Below are 27,888 nucleotides of genomic sequence, written 5' to 3'. Positions count from 1 at the left end.
GTACACCCTCTCAACACCAGCTGATATACCTCGCTCCTGTATGTCCTCTCGTCACCATCTAATATAACTCACTCCTGCAAATCCTCTCATCGCCATCTGATATACCACACTCCTGTACACCCTCTTGTCACAACCTGATATACCTCGCTCCTGTACACCCTCTCGTCACCACCTGATATACCTCGCTCCTGTACGTCCTCTCATCACCATCTGATATACCTCGCTCCTGTATGCCTTATTGTCACCACCTGATATACCTCGCTCCTGTACACCCTCTCATCACCAGCTGATATACCTCACTCCTGTACACGCTCTCTTCTCCACCTGATATAGCTCACCTCCTGTAAACCCTCTCATCACCATCTAAAATACCTCACTCCTGTACGTCCTCTCATCGCCATCTGATATACCTCGCTCCTGTATGTCCTCACGTCACCATCTGATATACCTCACTCCTGTAAACCCTCTCATCACCATCTGATATACCTCACTCCTGTACACCCCTCTCTTCTCCATCTGATATACCTCACTCCTGTACACCGTCTCATCACCATCTGATATAACTCGCTCCTGTCCGCCCTCTAATCACCAGCTGATATACCTCGCTCCTGTACACCCTCTCGTCACCACCTGATATACCTCACTCCTGTACACCCTCTCATCAGCATCTGATATACCTCGCTCCTGTATGCCCCTCTCGTCACCAGCTGATATACCCCAATCCTGTCCACCCTCTCGTCACCAGCTTATATACCCTCACACCTGTACACTCTCTCATCACCAGCTGATATACCCTCACACCTGTACGCCCTCTCGTCACCAGCTGATATACCTCACTCCTGTACGCCCTCGAGTCACCATCGGATATACCCACACTCCTGTACGCCCTCTCATCACCAGCTGATATTCCTCACTCCTGTACACCCTCTCGTCACCAGCTTATATACCTCACACCTGTACACTCTCTCATCACCAGCTGATATAACCCTCACACCTGTACGCCCTCTCGTCACCAGCTGATATACCTCACTCCTGTACGCCCTCTCATCACCAGCTGATATACCCCACTCCTGTACGCCCTCTAGTCAGCAGCTGAATACCTCACTCCTGTATGCCCTCTCATCACCAGCTGATATACCTCACTTCTGTACGCCCTCTCGTGACCACCTGATATTCCTCACTCTTGTACACCCTCTCGTCACCAGCTTATATTCCCTCTCTTCTGTATTCCCTCTCATCACCAGCTGATATACATCACAACCTGTACACTCTCTCATCACCAGCTGATATACCTCACTCCTGTACACCCTCACATCACCATCCGATGTACCTCACTCCTGTAAACTCTCTCATCACCAGCTGATATACCTCACACCTGTACGCCCTCTCATCACCACCTGATATACCTCGCTCCTGTACACCCTCTCGTCACTACCTGATATACCTCGCTCCTGTCCGCCCCTCTCATCACTAGCTGATATACCTCACTCCTGTACACCCTCTCATCACCAGCTGATATACCTCGCTACTGTATGTCCTCTCGTCACCATCTAATATACCTCACTCCTGCAAATCCTCTCATCGCCATCTGATATACCACACTCCTGTACACCCTCTTGTCACAACCTGATATACCTCGCTCCTGTACACCCTCTCGTCACCACCTGATATACCTCGCTCCTGTACGTCCTCTCATCACCATCTGATATACCTCGCTCCTGTATGCCCTATTGTCACCACCTGATATACCTCGCTCCTGTATACCCTCTCATCACCAGCTGATATACCTCGCTACTGTACACGCTCTCTTCTCCACCTGCTATAGCTCCACTCCTGTAAACCCTCTCATCACCATCTAAAATACCTCACTCCTGTACGTCCTCTCATCGCCATCTGATATACCTCGCTCCTGTATGTCCTCACGTCACCATCTGATATACCTCCCTCGCTCCTGTAAACCCTCTCATCACCATCTGATATACCTCACTCCTGTACACCCTCTCTTCTCCATCTGATATACCTCACTCCTGTACACCGTCTCATCACCATCTGATATAACTCGCTCCTGTCCGCCCTCTAATCACCAGCTGATATACCTCGCTCCTGTACACCCTCTCGTCACCACCTGATATACCTCACTCCTGTACACCCTCTCATCAGCATCTGATATACCTCGCTCCTGTATGCCCTCTCGTCACCAGCTGATATACCCCAATCCTGTCCACCCTCTAGTCACGAGCTGATATACCTCACTCCTGTACGCCCTCGTGTCACCATCGGATATACCACACTCCTGTACGCCCTCTCATCACCAGCTGATATACCTCACTCCTGTACACCCTCTCGTCACCAGCTGTTATACCTCGCTCCTGTACATCCTCTCATCACCAGCTGATATACCTCACTACCGTAGGCCCTCTCATCACCAGCTGATATTCCTCACTCCTGTACACCCTCTCGTCACCAGCTTATATACCTCACACCTGTACACTCTCTCATCACCAGCTGATATACCTCACACCTGTACGCCCTCTCGTCACCAGCTGATATACCTCGCTCCTATACACCCTCTCATCACCATTTGATATATCTCGCTCCTGTACGCCCTCTCATCACCAGCTGATATACCTCACTAATGTACAACACCCTCTCATCACCAGCTGATATACCTCACTCCTGTACATCCTCTCATCAGCAGCTGATATATCTCGCCCCTGTCCACCCTCTCATCACCACCTGATATACCTTGCTCCTGTACACCCTCTCGTCACTACCTGATATACCTCGCTCCTGTACACCCTCTCAACACCAGCTGATATACCTCGCTCCTCTAAGTCCTCACGTCACCATCTAATATACCTCACTCCTGCAAATCCTCTCATCACCATCTGATATATCTCACTCCTATACACCCTTGTCACCACCTGATATACCTCGCTCCTGTACACCCTCTCGTCACCATCTGATATACCTCGCTCCTGTACACCCTCTCATCACCATCTGATATATCACACTCCTGTACGCCCTCTCGTCACCAGCTGATATACCCCACTCCTGTATGCCCTCTCATCACCAGCTGATATACCTCACTACTGTACGCCCTAACGTCACCACCTGATATACCTCACCCCTGTACACCCTCTCGTCACCATCTGATATACCTCGCTCCTGTATGCCCTATTGTCACCACCTGATATACCTCACTCCTGTACCTCCTCTCATCAGCAGCTGATATATCTCGCCCCTGTACACCCTCTCATCACCACCTGATACACCTTGCTCCTGTACACCCTCTCGTCACTACCTGATATACCTCGCTCCTGTACACCCTCTCAACACCAGCTGATATACCTCGCTCCACTAAGTCCTCACGTCACCATCTAATATACCTCACTCCTGCAAATCCTCTCATCACCATCTGATATATCTCACTCCTGTACACCCTCTTGTCACCACCTGATATACCTCGCTCCTGTACACCCTCTCATCACCATCTGATATACCTCGCTCCTGTACACCCTCTCGTCACCATCTGATATACCTCTATCCTGTACGCCCTCTCGTCACCAGCTGATATACCCCATTCCTGTACGCCCTCTCATCACCAGCTGATATGCCTCACTCCTGTAAAACCTCTCTTCTCCATCTGATATACCTCCCTCCTGTACACCGTCTCATCACCATCTGATATATCTCACTCCTGTCTGCCCTCTCATCACCACCTGATATACCTCGCACCTGTACACCCTCTCGTCACCAGCTGATATACCTCGCTCCTGTACACACTCTCTTCACCAGCTGATATACCTCGTTCATGTACACCTTCTCATCACCAGCTGATATACCTCACTCCTGTACACCCTCTCATCACCAGCTTATATACCTCACTCCTGTACACCCTCTCATCACCAGCTGATATACCTCACACCTGTACTACACCCTCTCGTCACCACCTGATATATCTCGCTCCTGTATACCCTCTCGTCACCACATGATATTCCTCGCTCCTGTACACCCTCTCATCACCATTTGATATACCTCGCTCCTGTCCGCCCTCTCATCACCAGCTGATATACCTCTCTCCTGTACACCCTCTCATCACCAGCTGATATACCTCGCTCCTGTACGCCCTCTCATCACCAGCTGATATACCTGACTCCTGTACACACTCTAGTCACCAGCTGATGCACCTCACTCCTGTACGCCCTCTCATCACCAGCTGATATACCTCATTCCTGTACACCCTCGTGTCACCATCGGATATTCCACAGTCCTGTAAACCCTCCCATCACCATCTGATATACCTCACTCCTGTACGTCCTCTCATCACCAGCTGATATACCTAGCTCCTATACGTCCTCTAGTCACCATCTGAAATACCTCACTCCTGTACACCCTCTCATCACCATCTGATATACCTCGCTCCTGTATGCCCTATTGTCACCACCTGATATACCTCGCTCCTGTACACCCTCTCATCACCAGCTGATATACCTCACTCCTGTACACGCTCTCTTCTCCATCTGATATACCTCACTCCTGTACACCGTCTCATCACCATCTGATATAACTCGCTCCTGTCCGCCCACTAATCACCAGCTGATATACCTCGCTCCTGTACACCCTCTCGTCACCACCTGATATACCTCACTCCTGTACACCCTCTCATCAGCATCTGATATACCTCGCTCCTGTATGCCCTCTCGTCACCAGCTCATATACCCCAATCCTGTCCACCCTCTAGTCACGAGCTGATATACCTCACTCCTGTACGCCCTCGTGTCACCATCGGATATACCACACTCCTGTACGCCCTCTCATCACCAGCTGATATACCTCACTCCTGTACACCCTCTCGTCACCAGCTGTTATACCTCGCTCCTGTACATCCTCTCATCACCAGCTGATATACCTCACACCTGTACGCCCTCTCGTCACCACCTGATATACCTCGCTCCTATAATCCCTCTCATCACCATTTGATACACCTCGCTCCTGTACGCCCTCTCATCACCAGCTGATATACCTCACTCCTGTAAAACCTCTCTTCACCATCTGATATACCTCCCTCCTGTACACCGTCTCATCACCATCTGATATATCTCACTCCTGTCTGCCCTCTCATCACCACCTGATATACCTCGCACCTGTACACCCTCTCGTCAACAGCTGATATACCTCGCTCCTGTACACCCTCTCATCACCAGCTGATATACCTCGCTCATGTACACCCTCTCATCACCAGCTGATATACCTTACTCCTGTACACCCTCTCATCACCAGCTTATATACCTCACTCCTGTACACCCTCTCATCACCAGCTGATATACCTCAGTCCTGTACGCCCTCTCATCGCCAGCTGATATACCTCACTCCTGTACACCCTCTCATCACCAGCTGATATACCTCGCTCCTGTACACCCTCTCATCACCAGCTGATATGCCTCGCTCCTGTACATCCTCTCATCACCAGCTGATATAGCTCGCTCCTGTACACCCTCTTGTCACCAGCTGATATACCACGCTCCCGTACGTCCTCTCATCACCAGCTGATATACCTCGCTCCAGTACACCCTTTCGTCACCAGCTGATATACCTCACTCCTGTACACCCTCTCATCACCAGCTGATATACCTCACTCCTGTATGCCCTCTCATCGCCAGCTGATATACTTCGCTCCTGTTCGCCTTCTCATCACCAGCTGACATACCTCACACCTGTACGTCATCGCAACGCCATCTGATATACCTCGCTCCTGTACGTCCTCGCGCCACCATCTGATATACCTCGCTCCTGTACACCCTCTCATCACCAGCTGATATACCTCACTCCTGTAAAACCTCTCTTCTCCATCTGATATAACTCCCTCCTGTACACCGTCTCATCACCATCTGATATATCTCACTCCTGTCTGCCCTCTCATCACCACCTGATATACCTCGCTCCTGTACATGCTCTCGTCACCACCTGATATACCTCGCTACTGAACACCCACTCATCACCATCTGTTATACTTCACTCCTGTACGCCCTCTCATCACCAGCTGATATACCTCACTCCTGTAGGCTCTCGTGTCACCATCTGATATACCTTACTCCTGTACGCCCTCGTGTCACCATCGGATATACCACACTCCTGTAAACCCTCCCATCACCATCTGATATACCTCGCTCCTGTACGCCCTCTCGCCACCACCTGTAATATCTCGCTACTGTACACCCTCTCATCACAACCTGATATACCTCACTCCTGTGCACCCTCTCATCACCATCTGATATACCTCGCTCCTGTACACCCTCTCATCACCAGCTGATATATCTCACTCCTGTACACCCTCGCTTCTCCATCTGATATACCTCGCTCCTGTCCGTCATCTCATCACCATCTGATATACCTCACTCCTGTAAACCCTCCCATCACCATCTGATATACCTCACACCTGTACACCCTCTCGTCACCACCTGATATACCTCGCTCCTGTACAGCCTCTCGTCACCACCTGATATAGCTCACTCCTGTACACCGTCTCATCACCATCTGATATACCTCGCTCCTGTACGCCCTCTCATCACCAGCTGATATACCTCGCTGCTGTACACCCTCTCATCACCAGCTGATATACCTCGCTGCTGTACACCCTCTCGTCACCACCTGATATACCTCACTCCTGTACACCCTCTCATCACCATTTGATATACCTCGCTCCTGTCCGCCCTCTCATCACCAGCTGATATACCTCTCTCCTGTACACCCTCTCATCACCACCTGATATACGTCGCTCCTGTACACCCTCTCGTCAACAGCTGATATACCTCACTCCTGTATCCCCTCTCATCACCAGCTGATATACCTCGCTCCTGTACTACACCCTCTCATCACCACCTGATATATCTCGCTCCTGTACACCCTCTCGTCACCACATGATATTCCTCGCTCCTGTACACCCTCTCATCACCATTTGATATACCTCGCTCCTGTCCGCCCTCTCATCACCAGCTGATATACCTCCCTCCTGTAAGTCCTCTCTTCACGATCTAATATACCTCACTCTGGTAAACCCTCTCATCACCATCTGATATACCTCGCTCCTGTACACCCTCTCATCACTAGCTGATACACCTCACTCCTGTACACCCTCGCTTCTCCATCTGATATACCTCGCTCCTGTCCGTCATCTCATCACCATCTGTTATACTTCACTCCTGTAAACCCTTTCATCACCATCAGATATCCCTCACTCCTGTACGTCCTCTCATCACCAGCTGATATACGTCACACCCGCACACCCTCTCGTCACCACCTGATATACCTCGCTCCTGTAAAGCCTCTCGTCACCACCTGATATGCCACACTACTCTGCACCCTCTCATCACCATCTGACATATGTCGCTCCTGTACAACCTCTCGTCACCAGCTGATATACCTCATTCCTGTACACCCTCTCAACACCAGCTGATATACCTCGCTCCTGTAAGTCCTCTCGTCACCATCTAATATACATCAATCCTGTACACCGTCTCATCACCATCTGATATACCTCGCTCCTATCCGCCGTCTCATCACCATCTGATTGCCTCGCTCCTGTACGCCCTCTCGTCACCAGCTGATATAGCTCGCTCCTGTACACCCTCTCTTCACCAGCTGATATACCTCGCTCCTGTACACCCTCTCATCACCAGCTGATAACGTCGTTCCTGTACACCCTCTCGTCACCAGCTGATATACCTCGCTCCTGTACGTCCTCTCATCACCAGCTTATATACCTCACTCCTGTACACCCTCTCATCACCAGCTGATATACCTCACTCCTGTACGCCCTCTCATCGCCAGCTGATATACTTCGCTCCTGTTCGCCTTCTCGTCACCAGCTGATATACCTCACACCTGTACTACACCCTCTCGTCACCACCTGATATATCTCGCTCCTGTACAGCCTCTCGTCACCACCTGATATACCACACTACTGTGCACCCACTCATCACCATCTGACATACCTCGCTCCTGTACAACCTCTCGTCACCAGCTGATATACCTCACTCCTGTACACCCTCTCAACACCAGCTGATATACCTCGCTCCTGTAAGTCCTCTCGTCACCATCTAATATACATCAATCCTGCACACCGTCTCATCACCATCTGATATACCTCACTCCTATCCGCCCTCTCATCACCATCTAATATACCTCACTCCTGCACACTCTCTCGTCACCACCTGATATACCACGCTCCTGTACACCCTCTCGTTACCACCTGCTATACCTCGCTACTGTACACCCTCTCGTCACCAGCTGATATACCACGCTCCTGTACGCCCTCTCATCACCAGCTGATATATCTCACTCCTGTACTACACCCTCTCATCACCAGCTGACATACCTCTCACCTGTACACCCTCTTGTCACCATCTGATATACCTCGCTCCTGTACACCCTCTGATCAGCAGCTGATAAACCTCACTCCTGTACACCCTCTCAACACCAGCTGATATACCTCGCTCCTGTACGTCCTCTCGTCACCATCTAATATACCTCACTCCTGTAAACCCTCTCATTACCATCTGACATAACTCACTCCTGTACGTCCTTGCATCGCCATCTGATATACCTAGCTCCTGTACACCCTCTCATCACCAGCTGATATACCTCACTCCTGTAAAACCTCTCTTCTCCATCTGATATACCTCACTCCTGTACACCGTCTCATCACCATCTGATATATCTCGCTCCTGTCCGCCCTCTCATCACCACCTGATATACCTCGCTCCGGTACACCTTCTCGTCACCACCTGATATACCTCGCTACTGTACACCCACTCATCACCATCTGATATATTTCACTCCTGTACGCCCTCTCATCACCAGCTGATATACTTCACTCTTGTAGGCTCTCGTGTCACCATCTGATATACCTTACTCCTGTACGCCCTCGTGTCACCATCGGATATACCACACTCCTCTAAACCCTCCCATCACCATCTGATATACCTCACTCCTGTACGTCTTCTCATCACCATCTGATATACCTAGCTCCTATACGTCCTCTAGTCACCATCTGAAATACCTCGCTCCTGTACACCCTCTCATCACCAGCTGATATACCTCGTTCCTGTACGCCCTCTCGTCACCAGCTGATATACCACGCTCCCGTACGTCCTCTCATCACCAGCTGATATACCTCGCTCCAGTACACCCTTTCGTCACCAGCTGATATACCTCACTCCTGTACACCCTCTCATCACCAGCTGATATACCTCACTCCTGTACGCCCTCTCATCGCCAGCTGATATACTTCGCTCCTGTTCGCCTTCTCATCACCAGCTGACATACCTCACACCTGTACGTCATCGCAACGCCATCTGATATACCTCGCTCCTGTACGTCCTCGCGCCACCACCTGATATACCTCACTCCTGTACACCCTCTCATCACCATTTGATATACCTCGCTCCTGTCCGCCCTCTCATCACCAGCTGATATACCTCTCTCCTGTACACCCTCTCATCACCACCTGATATACGTCGCTCCTGTACACCCTCTCGTCAACAGCTGATATACCTCACTCCTGTATCCCCTCTCATCACCAGCTGATATACCTCGCTCCTGTACTACACCCTCTCATCACCACCTGATATATCTCGCTCCTGTACACCCTCTCGTCACCACATGATATTCCTCGCTCCTGTATACCCTCTCATCACCATTTGATATACCTCGCTCCTGTCCGCCCTCTCATCACCAGCTGATATACCTCCCTCCTGTAAGTCCTCTCTTCACGATCTAATATACCTCACTCTGGTAAACCCTCTCATCACCATCTGATATACCTCAATCCTGTACGTCCTCTCATCGCCATCTGATATACCTCGCTCCTGTACGTCCTCACGACACCATCTGATATACCTCGCTCCTGTACACCCTCTCATCACTAGCTGATACACCTCACTCCTGTACACCCTCGCTTCTCCATCTGATATACCTCGCTCCTGTCCGTCATCTCATCACCATCTGTTATACTTCACTCCTGTAAACCCTTTCATCACCATCAGATATCCCTCACTCCTGTACGTCCTCTCATCACCATCTGATATACGTCGCTACTGTACACCCACTGATTAACATCTGATATACCTCACACCTGTACGTCCTCTCATCACCAGCTGATATACGTCACACCCGCACACCCTCTCGTCACCACCTGATATACCTCGCTCCTGTAAAGCCTCTCGTCACCACCTGATATGCCACACTACTCTGCACCCTCTCATCACCATCTGACATATGTCGCTCCTGTACAACCTCTCGTCACCAGCTGATATACCTCATTCCTGTACACCCTCTCAACACCAGCTGATATACCTCGCTCCTGTAAGTCCTCTCGTCACCATCTAATATACATCAATCCTGTACACCGTCTCATCACCATCTGATATACCTCGCTCCTATCCGCCGTCTCATCACCATCTGATTGCCTCGCTCCTGTACGCCCTCTCGTCACCAGCTGATATAGCTCGCTCCTGTACACCCTCTCTTCACCAGCTGATATACCTCGCTCCTGTACACCCTCTCATCACCAGCTGATAACGTCGTTCCTGTACACCCTCTCGTCACCAGCTGATATACCTCGCTCCTGTACGCCCTCTCATCACCAGCTGATATATCTCACTCCTGTACTACACCCTCTCATCACCAGCTGACATACCTCTCACCTGTACACCCTCTTGTCACCATCTGATATACCTCGCTCCTGTACACCCTCTGATCAGCAGCTGATAAACCTCACTCCTGTACACCCTCTCAACACCAGCTGATATACCTCGCTCCTGTACGTCCTCTCGTCACCATCTAATATACCTCACTCCTGTAAACCCTCTCATTACCATCTGACATAACTCACTCCTGTACGTCCTTGCATCGCCATCTGATATACCTAGCTCCTGTACACCCTCTCATCACCAGCTGATATACCTCACTCCTGTAAAACCTCTCTTCTCCATCTGATATACCTCACTCCTGTACACCGTCTCATCACCATCTGATATATCTCGCTCCTGTCCGCCCTCTCATCACCACCTGATATACCTCGCTCCGGTACACCTTCTCGTCACCACCTGATATACCTCGCTACTGTACACCCACTCATCACCATCTGATATATTTCACTCCTGTACGCCCTCTCATCACCAGCTGATATACTTCACTCTTGTAGGCTCTCGTGTCACCATCTGATATACCTTACTCCTGTACGCCCTCGTGTCACCATCGGATATACCACACTCCTCTAAACCCTCCCATCACCATCTGATATACCTCACTCCTGTACGTCTTCTCATCACCATCTGATATACCTAGCTCCTATACGTCCTCTAGTCACCATCTGAAATACCTCGCTCCTGTACACCCTCTCATCACCAGCTGATATACCTCGTTCCTGTACGCCCTCTCGTCACCAGCTGATATACCACGCTCCCGTACGTCCTCTCATCACCAGCTGATATACCTCGCTCCAGTACACCCTTTCGTCACCAGCTGATATACCTCACTCCTGTACACCCTCTCATCACCAGCTGATATACCTCACTCCTGTACGCCCTCTCATCGCCAGCTGATATACTTCGCTCCTGTTCGCCTTCTCATCACCAGCTGACATACCTCACACCTGTACGTCATCGCAACGCCATCTGATATACCTCGCTCCTGTACGTCCTCGCGCCACCACCTGATATACCTCACTCCTGTACACCCTTTCATCACTAGCTGATACACCTCACTCCTGTACACCCTCGCTTCTCCATCTGATATACCTCGCTCCTGTCCGTCATCTCATCACCATCTGTTATACTTCACTCCTGTAAACCCTTTCATCACCATCAGATATCCCTCACTCCTGTACGTCCTCTCATCACCATCTGATATACGTCGCTACTGTACACCCACTGATTAACATCTGATATACCTCACACCTGTACGTCCTCTCATCACCAGCTGATATACGTCACACCCGCACACCCTCTCGTCACCACCTGATATACCTCGCTCCTGTAAAGCCTCTCGTCACCACCTGATATGCCACACTACTCTGCACCCTCTCATCACCATCTGACATATGTCGCTCCTGTACAACCTCTCGTCACCAGCTGATATACCTCATTCCTGTACACCCTCTCAACACCAGCTGATATACCTCGCTCCTGTAAGTCCTCTCGTCACCATCTAATATACATCAATCCTGTACACCGTCTCATCACCATCTGATATACCTCGCTCCTATCCGCCGTCTCATCACCATCTGATTGCCTCGCTCCTGTACGCCCTCTCATCACCAGCTGATATACCTCGTTCCTGTACGCCCTCTCGTCACCAGCTGATATACCACGCTCCCGTACGTCCTCTCATCACCAGCTGATATACCTCGCTCCAGTACACCCTTTCGTCACCAGCTGATATACCTCACTCCTGTACACCCTCTCATCACCAGCTGATATACCTCACTCCTGTACGCCCTCTCATCGCCAGCTGATATACTTCGCTCCTGTTCGCCTTCTCATCACCAGCTGACATACCTCACACCTGTACGTCATCGCAACGCCATCTGATATACCTCGCTCCTGTACGTCCTCGCGCCACCATCTGATATACCTCGCTCCTGTACACCCTCTCATCACCAGCTGATATAGCTCACTCCTGTAAAACCTCTCTTCTCCATCTGATATAACTCCCTCCTGTACACCGTCTCATCACCATCTGATATATCTCACTCCTGTCTGCCCTCTCATCACCACCTGATATACCTCGCTCCTGTACATGCTCTCGTCACCACCTGATATACCTCGCTACTGAACACCCACTCATCACCATCTGTTATACTTCACTCCTGTACGCCCTCTCATCACCAGCTGATATACCTCACTCCTGTAGGCTCTCGTGTCACCATCTGATATACCTTACTCCTGTACGCCCTCGTGTCACCATCGGATATACCACACTCCTGTAAACCCTCCCATCACCATCTGATATACCTCGCTCCTGTACGCCCTCTCGCCACCACCTGTAATATCTCGCTACTGTACACCCTCTCATCACAACCTGATATACCTCACTCCTGTGCACCCTCTCATCACCATCTGATATACCTCGCTCCTGTACACCCTCTCATCACCAGCTGATATATCTCACTCCTGTACACCCTCGCTTCTCCATCTGATATACCTCGCTCCTGTACAGCCTCTCGTCACCACCTGATATAGCTCACTCCTGTACACCGTCTCATCACCATCTGATATACCTCGCTCCTGTACGCCCTCTCATCACCAGCTGATATACCTCGCTGCTGTACACCCTCTCATCACCAGCTGATATACCTCGCTGCTGTACACCCTCTCGTCACCACCTGATATACCTCACTCCTGTACACCCTCTCATCACCATTTGATATACCTCGCTCCTGTCCGCCCTCTCATCACCAGCTGATATACCTCTCTCCTGTACACCCTCTCATCACCACCTGATATACGTCGCTCCTGTACACCCTCTCGTCAACAGCTGATATACCTCACTCCTGTATCCCCTCTCATCACCAGCTGATATACCTCGCTCCTGTACTACACCCTCTCATCACCACCTGATATATCTCGCTCCTGTACACCCTCTCGTCACCACATGATATTCCTCGCTCCTGTACACCCTCTCATCACCATTTGATATACCTCGCTCCTGTCCGCCCTCTCATCACCAGCTGATATACCTCCCTCCTGTAAGTCCTCTCTTCACGATCTAATATACCTCACTCTGGTAAACCCTCTCATCACCATCTGATATACCTCAATCCTGTACGTCCTCTCATCGCCATCTGATATACCTCGCTCCTGTACGTCCTCACGACACCATCTGATATACCTCGCTCCTGTACACCCTCTCATCACTAGCTGATACACCTCACTCCTGTACACCCTCGCTTCTCCATCTGATATACCTCGCTCCTGTCCGTCATCTCATCACCATCTGTTATACTTCACTCCTGTAAACCCTTTCATCACCATCAGATATCCCTCACTCCTGTACGTCCTCTCATCACCATCTGATATACGTCGCTACTGTACACCCACTGATTAACATCTGATATACCTCACACCTGTACGTCCTCTCATCACCAGCTGATATACGTCACACCCGCACACCCTCTCGTCACCACCTGATATACCTCGCTCCTGTAAAGCCTCTCGTCACCACCTGATATGCCACACTACTCTGCACCCTCTCATCACCATCTGACATATGTCGCTCCTGTACAACCTCTCGTCACCAGCTGATATACCTCATTCCTGTACACCCTCTCAACACCAGCTGATATACCTCGCTCCTGTAAGTCCTCTCGTCACCATCTAATATACATCAATCCTGTACACCGTCTCATCACCATCTGATATACCTCGCTCCTATCCGCCGTCTCATCACCATCTGATTGCCTCGCTCCTGTACGCCCTCTCGTCACCAGCTGATATAGCTCGCTCCTGTACACCCTCTCTTCACCAGCTGATATACCTCGCTCCTGTACACCCTCTCATCACCAGCTGATAACGTCGTTCCTGTACACCCTCTCGTCACCAGCTGATATACCTCGCTCCTGTACGTCCTCTCATCACCAGCTTATATACCTCACTCCTGTACACCCTCTCATCACCAGCTGATATACCTCACTCCTGTACGCCCTCTCATCGCCAGCTGATATACTTCGCTCCTGTTCGCCTTCTCGTCACCAGCTGATATACCTCACACCTGTACTACACCCTCTCGTCACCACCTGATATATCTCGCTCCTGTACAGCCTCTCGTCACCACCTGATATACCACACTACTGTGCACCCACTCATCACCATCTGACATACCTCGCTCCTGTACAACCTCTCGTCACCAGCTGATATACCTCACTCCTGTACACCCTCTCAACACCAGCTGATATACCTCGCTCCTGTAAGTCCTCTCGTCACCATCTAATATACATCAATCCTGCACACCGTCTCATCACCATCTGATATACCTCACTCCTATCCGCCCTCTCATCACCATCTAATATACCTCACTCCTGCACACTCTCTCGTCACCACCTGATATACCACGCTCCTGTACACCCTCTCGTTACCACCTGCTATACCTCGCTACTGTACACCCTCTCGTCACCAGCTGATATACCACGCTCCTGTACGCCCTCTCATCACCAGCTGATATATCTCACTCCTGTACTACACCCTCTCATCACCAGCTGACATACCTCTCACCTGTACACCCTCTTGTCACCATCTGATATACCTCGCTCCTGTACACCCTCTGATCAGCAGCTGATAAACCTCACTCCTGTACACCCTCTCAACACCAGCTGATATACCTCGCTCCTGTACGTCCTCTCGTCACCATCTAATATACCTCACTCCTGTAAACCCTCTCATTACCATCTGACATAACTCACTCCTGTACGTCCTTGCATCGCCATCTGATATACCTAGCTCCTGTACACCCTCTCATCACCAGCTGATATACCTCACTCCTGTAAAACCTCTCTTCTCCATCTGATATACCTCACTCCTGTACACCGTCTCATCACCATCTGATATATCTCGCTCCTGTCCGCCCTCTCATCACCACCTGATATACCTCGCTCCGGTACACCTTCTCGTCACCACCTGATATACCTCGCTACTGTACACCCACTCATCACCATCTGATATATTTCACTCCTGTACGCCCTCTCATCACCAGCTGATATACCTCACTCTTGTAGGCTCTCGTGTCACCATCTGATATACCTTACTCCTGTACGCCCTCGTGTCACAATCGGATATACCACACTCCTCTAAACCCTCCCATCACCATCTGATATACCTCACTCCTGTACGTCTTCTCATCACCATCTGATATACCTAGCTCCTATACGTCCTCTAGTCACCATCTGAAATACCTCGCTCCTGTACACCCTCTCATCACCAGCTGATATACCTCGTTCCTGTACGCCCTCTCGTCACCAGCTGATATACCTCGCTGCTGTACACCCTCTCATCACCAGCTGATATACCTCGCTACTGTACACCCTCTCATCACCAGCTGATATACCTCGCTGCTGTACACCCTCTCATCACCAGCTGATAGACCTCACTCCTGTACACCCTCTCGTCACCAGCTGATATACCTCGCTCCTGTACACCCTCTCGTCACCGGATGATATACCTCGCTCCTGTACGTCCTCTCATCACCAGCTGATATACCTCTCTCCTGTACACCCTCTCATCACCAGCTGATATACCTCTCTCCTGTACACCCTCTCATCACCAGCTGATATACCTCTCTCCTGTACACCCTCTCATCACCAGCTGATATACCTCTCTCCTGTACACCCTCTCATCACCAGCTGATATACCTCACTCCTGTACACCCTCTCATCACCAGCTGATATACCTCTTTCCTGTACACCCTCTCATCACCAGCTGATATACCTCTCTCCTGTACACCCTCTCATCACCAGCTGATACACCTCACTCCTGTACGCCCTCTAGTCACCACCTGATATACCTCACTCCTGTACACCCTCTCGTCACCAGCTGATATACCTCGCTCCTGTACACCCTCTTGTCACCATCTGATATACCTCGCTCCTGTACACCCTTTGATCAGCAGCTGATATACCTCACTCATGTACAACCTCTCAACACCAGCTGATATACCTCGCTCCTGTACGTCCTCTCGTCACCATCTAATATACCTCACTCCTGTAAACCCTCTCATTACCATCTGACATAACTCACTCCTGTACGTCCTCGCATCGCCATCTGATATACCTAGCTCCTGTACACCCTCTCATCACCAGCTGATATATCTCACTCCTGTAAAACCTCTCTTCTCCATCTGATATACCTCACTCCTGTACACCGTCTCATCACCATCTGATATATCTCGCTCCGGTACACCGTCTCGTCACCACCTGATATACCTCGCTACTGTACACCCACTCATCACCATCTGATATACTTCACTCCTGTACGCCCTCTCATCACCAGCTGATATACCTCACTCCTGTAGGCTCTCGTGTCACCATCTGATATACCTTACTCCTGTACGCCCTCGTGTCACCATCGGATATACCACACTCCTGTAAACCCTCCCATCACCATCTGATATACCTCACTCCTGTACGTCCTCTCATCACCATCTGATATACCTCGATCCTGTATGTCCTCTCATCACCATCTGAAATACCTCACTCCTGTACACCCTCTCATCACCAGCTGATATACCTCGCTCCTGTACACCCTATCATCACCAGCTGATATACCTCGCTCCTGTACACACTCTCGTCACCAGATGATATACCTCGCTCCTGTACGTCCTCTCATCAGCAGCTGATATACCTCACTCCTGTAATACACCCTCTCATCACCATCTGATATACCTCGTTCCTCTACACCATTTCATCACCAGCTGATATACCTCACTACTGTACACTCTCTAGTCACCAGCTGATGCACCTCACTCCTGTACGCCCTCTAGTCACCACCTGATATACCTCACTCCTGTACACCCTCTCGTCATCAGCTGATATACCTCACTCCTGTACGCCCTCGTGTCACCATCGGATATTCCACACTCCTGTAAACCCTCCCATCACCATCTGATATACCTCACACCTGTACGTTCTCTCATCACCATCTGATATACCTAGCTCCTATACTTCCTCTAGTCACCATCTGAAATACCTCACTCCTGTACACTCTCTCATCACCAGCTGATATACCTCGCTCCAGTACACCCTCTCGTCACCAGCTGATATACCTCGCTCCTGTACGTCCTCTCATCACCAGCTGATATACCTCTCTCCTGTACGTCCTCTCATCACCAGCTGATATACCTCTCTCCTGTACACCCTCTCATCACCAGCTGATATACCTCTCTCCTGTACACCCTCTCATCACCAGCTGATATACCTCACTCCTGTATCCCCTCTCATCACCAGCTGATATACCTCGCTCATGTACACCCTCTCTTCACCAGCTGATATACCTCGCTCCTGTACACCCTCTCATCACCATCTGATGTACGTCGCTCCTGTACACCCTCTCGCCACCAGCTGATATACCTCGCTCCTGTACGTCCTCTCATCACCAGCTGATATACCTCACTCATGTACGTCCTCTCGTCACCATCTAATATACCTCACTCCTGTAAACCCTCTCATCACCATCTGACATACCTCACTCCTGTACGTCCTCATCGCCACCTGATATACGTCGCTCCTGTACGTCCTCGCGTCACCATCTGATATATCTCGCTCCTGTACACACTCTTATCACCAGCTGATATCCCTCATTCCTGTACACCCTCTCTTCTCCATCTGATATACCTCACTCCTGTACACCGTCTCATCACCAACAGATATATCTCGCTCCTGTCCGCCCTCTCATCACCACCCGATATACCTCGATTCTGTACACCCACTCATCACCATCTGACATACTTCACTCCTGTACGCTCTCTCATCACTATCTCATATACCTCGCTCCTGTACACCCTCATGTCACCACATGATATTCCTCGCTCCTGTACATCTCTCATCACCATTTGATATACCTCGCTCCTGTCCGCCCTCTCATCACCAGATGATATACCTCTCTCCTGTACACCCTCTCATCACCAGCTGATATACCTCGCTCCTGTACACCCTCTCATCACCAGCCGATATACCTCGTTCCTGTACGCCCTCTCATCACCAGCTGATATACCTCTCTCCTGTACACCCTCACGTCACCACATGATATTCCTCGCTCCTGTACACCCTCTCATCACCATTTGATATACCTCGCTCCTGTCCGCCCTCTCATCACCAGCTGATATACCTCTCTCCTGTACACCCTCTCATCACCAGCTGATATACCTCGCTCCTATACACCCTCTCATCACCAGCTGATATACCTCGCTCCTGTACGCCCTCTCATCACCAGCTGATATACCTCACTCCTCTACACACTCTCGTCACCAGATGATATACCTCGCTCCTGTACGTCCTCTCATCACCAGCTGATATACCTCACTCCTGTAATACACCCTCTCATCACCATCTGATATACCTCGTTCCTCTACACCATTTCATCACCAGCTGATATACCTGACTCCTGTACACACTCTAGTCACCAGCTGATGCACCTCACTCCTGTACGCCCTCTCATCACCAGCTGATATACCTCACTCCTGTACACCCTCTCATCACCAGCTGATATACCTCACTCCTGTACACCCTCTCATCACCATCTGATACACCTCACTCCTGTACACCCTCTCATCACCAGCTGATGCACCTCACTCCTGTACGCCCTCTAGTCACCACCTGATATACCTCACTCCTGTACGCCCTCGTGTCACCATCGGATATTCCACACTCCTGTAAACCCTCCCATCACCATCTGATATACCTCACTCCTGTACGTCCTCTCATCACCATCTGATATACCTAGCTCCTATACGTCCTCTAGTCACCATCTGAAATACCTCACTCCTGTACACCCTCTCATCACCAGCTGATATACCTCGCTCCTGTACACCCTCTCGTCACCAGCTGATATACCACGCTCCTGTACGTCCTCTCATCACCAGCTGATATACCTCTCTCCTGTACACCCTCTCATCACCTGCTGATATACCTCGCTCCTGTACGTCCTCTCATCACCAGCTGATATACCTCACTCCTGTACACCCTCTCATCACCAGCTGATATACCTCACTCCTGTATCCCCTCTCATCACCAGCTGATATACCTTGCTCCTGTGCACCCTCTCTTCACCAGCTGATATACCTCGCTCCTGTACACCCTCTCATCACCATCTGTTATACGTCGCTCCTGTACACCCTCTCGTCACCAGCTGATATACCTCGCTCCTGTACGTCCTCTCATCACCAGCTGATATACCTCGCTCATGTACGTCCTCTCGTCACCATGTAATATACCTCACTCCTGTAAACCCTCTCATCACCATCTGACATACCTCACTCCTGTACGTCCTCATCGCCACCTGATATACGTCGCTCCTGTACGTCCTCGCGTCACCATCTGATGTATCTCGCTCCTGTACACACTCTCATCACCAGCTGATATCCCTCATTCCTGTACACCCTCTCTTCTCCATCTGATATACCTCACTCCTGTACACCGTCTCATCACCAACTGATATATCTCGCTCCTGTCCGCCCTCTCATCACCACCCGATATTCCTCGATTCTGTACACCCACTCATCACCATCTGACATACTTCACTCCTGTACGCCCTCTCATCACTATCTCATATACCTCGCTCCTGTACGTCCTCACGACACCATCTGATATACCTCGCTCCTGTACATCCTCTCATCACCAGCTGATATACCTCGCTCCTGTACACCCTCTCATCACCATCTGATATACCTCGCTCCTGTACGCCCTCTCATCACCAGCTGATATACCTCACTCCTCTACACACTCTCGTCACCAGATGATATACCTCGCTCCTGTGCGTCCTCTCATCACCAGCTGATATACCTCACTCCTGTAATACACCCTCTCATCACCATCTAATATACCTCGTTCCTCTACACCATTTCATCACCAGCTGATATACCTGACTCCTGTAGACTCTCTAGTCACCAGCTGATGCACCTCACTCCTGTACGCCCTCTCATCACCAGCTGATATACCTCACTCCTGTACGCCCTCGTGTCACCATCGGATATTCCACACTCCTGTAAACCCTCCCATCACCATCTGATATACCTAGCTCCTATACGTCCTGTAGTCACCATCTGAAATACCTCACTCCTGTACACCCTCTCATCACCAGCTGATATACCTCGCTCCTGTACACCCTTTCGTCACCAGCTGATAAACCTCGCTGCTGTACGTCCTCTCATCACCGGCTGATATACCTCACTCCTGTACACCCTCTCATCACCAGCTGATATACCTCACTCCTGTATCCCCTCTCATCACCAGCTGATATACCTCGCTCCTGTACACCCTCTCATCACCATCTGATATACGTCGCTCCTGTACACCCTCTCGTCACCAGCTGATATACCTCGCTCCTATACGTCCTCTCATCACCAGCTGATATACCTCGCTCCTGTACGCCTTCTCATCACTAGCTGACACACCTCTCTCCTGTACACCCTCTCATCACCATCTGATATACATCACTCCTGTACATCCTCTCATCACCAGCTGATATACCTCACTCCTGTACACCCTTGCTTCTCCATCTGATATACCTAGCTCCTGTACGTCCTCTAGTCACCATCTGACATACCTCACTCCTGTACACACTCTCATCACCAGCTGATATACCTAACTCCTGTACACTCTCTCATCACCATCTGATATACCTCGCACCTGTACACCCTCTCGTCACCAGCTGATATACCTCGCTCCTGTACACCCTCTCGTCACCAGCTGATATACCTCACTCCTGTACACCCTCTCATCACCAGCTGATATACCTCACTCCTGTACACCCTCTCATCACCAGCTTATATACCTCACTCCTGTACACTCTCTCATCACCATCTGATATACCTCGCACCTGTACACCCTCTCGTCACCAGCTGATATACCTCGCTCCTGTACACCCTCTCGTCACCAGCTGATATACCTCACTCCTGTACACCCTCTCATCACCAGCTGATATACCTCACTCCTGTACACCCTCTCATCACCAGCTTATATACCTCACTCCTGTACACCCTCTCATCACCAGCTGATATACCTCACTCCTGTACGCCCTCTCATCGCCAGCTGATATACTTCGCTCCTGTTCGCCTTCTCGTCACCAGCTGATATACCTCACACCTGTACTACACCCTCTCGTCACCACCTGATATATCTCGCTCCTGTATACCTTCTCGTCACCACATGATATTCCTCGCTCCTGTACACCCTCTCATCACCATTTGATATACCTCGCTCCTGTCCGCCCTCTCATCACCAGCTGATATACCTCTCTCCTGTACACCCTCTCATCACCAGCTGATATACCTCGCTCCTGTACACCCTCTCATCACCATCTGATATACCTCGCTCCTGTACGCCCTCTCATCACCAGCTGATATACCTCACTCCTCTACACACTCTCGTCACCAGATGATATACCTCGCTCCTGTGCGTCCTCTCATCACCAGCTGATATACCTCACTCCTGTAATACACCCTCTCATCACCATCTAATATACCTCGTTCCTCTACACCATTTCATCACCAGCTGATATACCTGACTCCTGTAGACTCTCTAGTCACCAGCTGATGCACCTCACTCCTGTACGCCCTCTCATCACCAGCTGATATACCTCACTCCTGTACGCCCTCGTGTCACCATCGGATATTCCACACTCCTGTAAACCCTCCCATCACCATCTGATATACCTAGCTCCTATACGTCCTGTAGTCACCATCTGAAATACCTCACTCCTGTACACCCTCTCATCACCAGCTGATATACCTCGCTCCTGTACACCCTTTCGTCACCAGCTGATAAACCTCGCTGCTGTACGTCCTCTCATCACCGGCTGATATACCTCACTCCTGTACACCCTCTCATCACCAGCTGATATACCTCACTCCTGTATCCCCTCTCATCACCAGCTGATATACCTCGCTCCTGTACACCCTCTCATCACCATCTGATATACGTCGCTCCTGTACACCCTCTCGTCACCAGCTGATATACCTCGCTCCTATACGTCCTCTCATCACCAGCTGATATACCTCGCTCCTGTACGCCTTCTCATCACTAGCTGACACACCTCTCTCCTGTACACCCTCTCATCACCAGCTGATATACGTCGCTCCTGTACACCCTCTCGTCACCAGCTGATATACCTCACACCTGTACTACACCCTCTCGTCACCACCTGATATATCTCGCTCCTGTATACCCTCTCGTTACCACCTGCTATACCTCGCTACTGAACACCCACTCATCACCATCTGATATACATCACTCCTGTACGCCCTCTCATCACCACCTGATATACCTTGCTCCACTACGTCCTCTCAGCACCAGCTGATATACCTCACTCCTGTATGCCCTCGTGTCACCATCTGATATACCTCACTCCTGTAAACCCTCCCATCACCATCTGATATACCTCACTCCTGTACATCCTCTCATCACCATCTGATATACCTCACTCCTGTACGTCCTCTCATCACTATCTGATATACCTCACTATTGTACACCCTCTCATCAGAAACTGATTTACCTCGCTCCTGTAAACCCTCTCATCACCATCTCATACACCTCGCTCCTGTACACCCACTCATCACCAGCTGATATAACTCACTCCTGTACAGCCTCTCATCACAATCTGATATACCTCACACCTGTACACCCTTTCGTCACCACCTGATATAACTCGCTCCTGTACAGCCTCTCGTCACCACCTGATATACCACACTACTGTGCACCCACTCATCACCATCTGACATACCTCGCTCCTGTACAACCTCTCGTCACCAGCAGATATACCTCACTCCTGTACACCGTCTCATCACCATCTGATATACCTGGCTCCTGTACGCCCTCTCATCACCAGCTGATATACCTCGCTGCTGTACACCCTCTCGTCACCAGCTGATATACCTCACTCCTGTACACCCTCTCATCACCATTTCATATACCTCGCTCCTGTACGCCCTCTCATCACCATCTGATATACCTCGCTCCTGTCCGCCCTCTCATCACCAGCTGATATACCTCTCTCCTGTACACCCTTGCTTCTGCATCTGATATACTCACTCCTGTACACCGTCTCATCACCAGCTGATCTACCTCGCTCCTGTCCGTCCTCTCATCACCATCTGATATACCTCACTCCTGTACACCCTCTCATCACCACCTGATATACCTCGCTACTGTACACCCTCTCATCACCAGCTGATATACGTCGCTCCTCTACACCCTCTCGTCACCACATGATATTCCTCGCTCCTGTCCGCCCTCTCATCACCAGCTGATATACCTCTCTCCTGTACACCCTCTCATCACCAGCTGATATACTTCGCTCCTGTACACCCTCTCGTCACCATCTGATACACCTCGCTCCTGTGCACCCACTCATCACCATCTGATATAACTCACTCCTGTACACCCTCTCATCAGCATCTGATTGCCTCGCTCCTGTACGCCCTCTCGTCACCAGCTGATATACCACGCTCCTGTACGCCCTCTCATCACCAGCTGATATACCTCACTCCTGTACGCCCTCTCGTCACCAGCTGATATATCTCACTCCTGTACTACACCCTCTCATCACCACCTGATATATCTCGCTCCTGTACACCCTCTCGTCACCACATGATATTCCTCGCTCCTGTACACCCTCTCATCACCATTTGATATAACTCGCTCCTGTCCGCCCTCTCATCACCAGCTGATATACCTCTCTCCTGTACACCCTCTCATCACCAGCTGATATACCTCAATCCTGTACGTCCTCTCATCGCCATCTGATATACCTCGCTCCTGTACGTATTCACGACACCATCTGATATACCTCGCTCCTGTACACCCTCTCATCACTAGCTGATATACCTCACTCCTGTACACCCTCGCTTCTCCATCTGATATACCTCGCTCCTGTCCGTCATCTCATCACCATCTGATATACCTCACTTCTGTAAACCCTCCCATCACCATCAGATATCCCTCACTCCTGTACGTCCTCTCATCACCATCTGATATGCCTCACTTCTGTACACCCACTCATTAACATCTGATATACCTCACTCCTGTACGTCCTCTCATCACCAGCTGATATACCTCACACCCGCACACCCTCTCGTCACCACCTGATATACCTATCTCCTGTACAGCCTCTCGTCACCACCTGATATACCACACTACTGTGCACCCACTCATCACCATCTGACATACCTTGCTCCTGTACAACCTCTCGTCACCAGCTGATATACCTCACTCCTGTACACCCTCTCAACACCAGCTGATATACCTCGCTCCTGTAAGTCCTCTCGTCACCATCTAATATACATCAATCCTGTACACCGTCTCATCACCATCTGATATACCTCGCTCCTATCCGCCCTCTCGTCACCACCTGATATACCACGCTCCTGTACACCCTCTCGTTACCACCTGCTATACCTCGCTACTGAACACCCACTCATCACCATCTGATATACATCACTCCTGTACGCCCTCTCATAACCACCTGATATACCTTGCTCCACTACGTCCTCTCATCACCATTTGATATACCTCGCTCCTGTCCGCCCTCTCATCACCAGCTGATATACCTCACTCCTGTACACCCTCTCATCACCAGCTGATATAAGTCGCTCCTGTACACCCTCTCATCACCAGCTGATATACCTCGCTCCTGTACGTCCTCTCATCACCAGCTTATATACCTCACTCCTGTACATCCTCTCATCGCCAGCTGATATACCTCACTCCTGTGCGCCCTCTCATCGCCAGCTGATATACTTCGCACCTGTTCGCCTTCTCGTCACCAGATGATATACCTCACACCTGTACTACACCCTCTCGTCACCACCTGATATATCTCGCTCCTGTATACCCTCTCGTCAACACATGATATTCCTCGCTCCTGTACACCCTCTCATCACCATTTGATATACCTCGCTCCTGTCCGCCCTCTCATCACCAGCTGATATACCTCTCTCCTGTACACCCTCTCATCACCAGCTGACATACCTCACACCTGTACGTCCTCGCATCGCCATCTGATATACCTCGCTCCTGTATGTCCTCGCGCCACTATCTGATATACCTCGCTCCTGTACACCCTCTCATCACCAGCTGATATACCTCACTCCTGTAAAACCTCTCTTCTCCATCTGATATACCTCCCTCCTGGACACCGTCTCATCACCATCTGATATATCTCACTCCTGTCTGCCCTCTCATCACCACCTGATATACCTCACTCCTGTAGGCTCTCGTGTCACCATCTGATATACCTTACTCCTGTACGCCCTCGTGTCACCATCGGATATACCACACTCCTGTAAACCCTCCCATCACCATCTGATATACCTCGCTCCTGTCCGCCCTCTCATCAATAGCTGATATACCTCAATTCTGTACACCCTCACAACACCAGTTGATATACCACGCTCCTGTGAGTCCTCTCTTCACGATCAAATATACCTCACTCTGGTAAACCCTCTCATCACCATCTGACATACCTCAATCCTGTACTTCCTCTCATCGCCATCTGATATACCTCGCTCCTGTACTTCCTCACGACACCATCTGATATACCTCGCTCCTGTACACCCTCTCGTCACCAGCTGATATACCTCACTCCTGTACACCCTCGCTTCTCCATCTGATATACCTCGCTCCTGTCCGTCATCTCATCACCATCTGATATACCTCACTCCTGTAAACCCTCCCATCACCAGCTGATATACCTCACACCTGTACACCCTTTCGTCACCACCTGATATAACTCGCTCCTGTACAGCCTCTCGTCACCACCTGATATACTACACTACTGTGCACCCACTCATCACCATCTGACATACCTCGCTCCTGTACAACCTCTCGTCACCAGCTGATATACCTCACTCCTGTACACCGTCTCATCACCATCTGATATACCTCGTTCCTGTACACCCTCTCATCACCAGCTGATATACCTCGCAGCTGTACACCCTCTCGTCACAACCTGATATACCTCACTCCTGTACACCCTCTCATCACCATTTCATATACCTCGCTCCTGTCCGCCCTCTCATCACCAGCTGATATACCTCTCTCCTGTACACCCTCTCATCACCAGCTGATATACCTCACTCCTGTACACCCTTGCTTCTCCATCTGATATACTCACTCCTGTACACCGTCTCATCACCAGCTGATATACCTCGCTCCTGTCCGTCCTCTCATCACCATCTGATATACCTCACTCCTGTACACCCTCTCATCACCACCTGATATACCTCGCTACTGTACACCCTCTCATCACCAGCTGATATACGTCGCTCCTCTACACCCTCTCGTCACCAGATGATATACCTCGCTCCTGTACGTCCTCTCATCACCAGCTGATATACCTCACTCCTGTAATACACCCTCTCATCACCATCTGATATACCTCACTCCTGTACGCCCTCGTGTCACCATCTGATATACCTCACTCCTGTACGCCCTCTCATCACCAGCTGATATACCTCACCCCTGTACGCCCTCTAGTCACCACCTGATATACCTCACTCCTGTACACCCTCTCGTCACCAGCTGATATACCTCACTCCTGTACGCCCTCGTGTCACCATCGGATATTCCACACTCCAGTAAACCCTCCCATCACCATCTGATATACCTCACTCCTGTACGTCCTCTCATCACCATCTGATATACCTAGCTCCTATACGTCCTCTAGTCACCATCTGAAATACCTCACTCCTGTACACCCTCTCATCACCAGCTGATATACCTCGCTCCTGTACACCCTCTCGTCACCAGCTGATATACCTCGCTCCTGTACGTCCTCTCATCATCAGCTGATATACCTCTCTCCTGTACACCCTCTCATCACCAGCTGATATACCTCGCTCCTGTACGTCCTCTCATCACCAGCTGATATACCTCTCTCCTGTACACCCTCTCATCACCAGCTGATATACCTCACTCCTGTATCCCCTCTCATCACCAGCTGATATACCTTGCTCCTGTGCACCCTCTCTTCACCAGCTGATATACCTCGCTCCTGTACACCCTCTCATCACCATCTGATATACGTCGCTCCTGTACACCCTCTCGTCACCAGCTGATATACCTCGCTCCTGTACGTCCTCTCATCACCAGCTGATATACCTCGCTCATGTACGTCCTCTCGTCAC

Source organism: Mobula birostris, chromosome 10 (assembly GCF_030028105.1).
Source record: "Mobula birostris isolate sMobBir1 chromosome 10, sMobBir1.hap1, whole genome shotgun sequence".
NCBI classification, from domain to species: Eukaryota; Metazoa; Chordata; class Chondrichthyes; order Myliobatiformes; family Myliobatidae; genus Mobula; species Mobula birostris.
Note: the sequence above shows the minus strand (reverse complement) of the source record.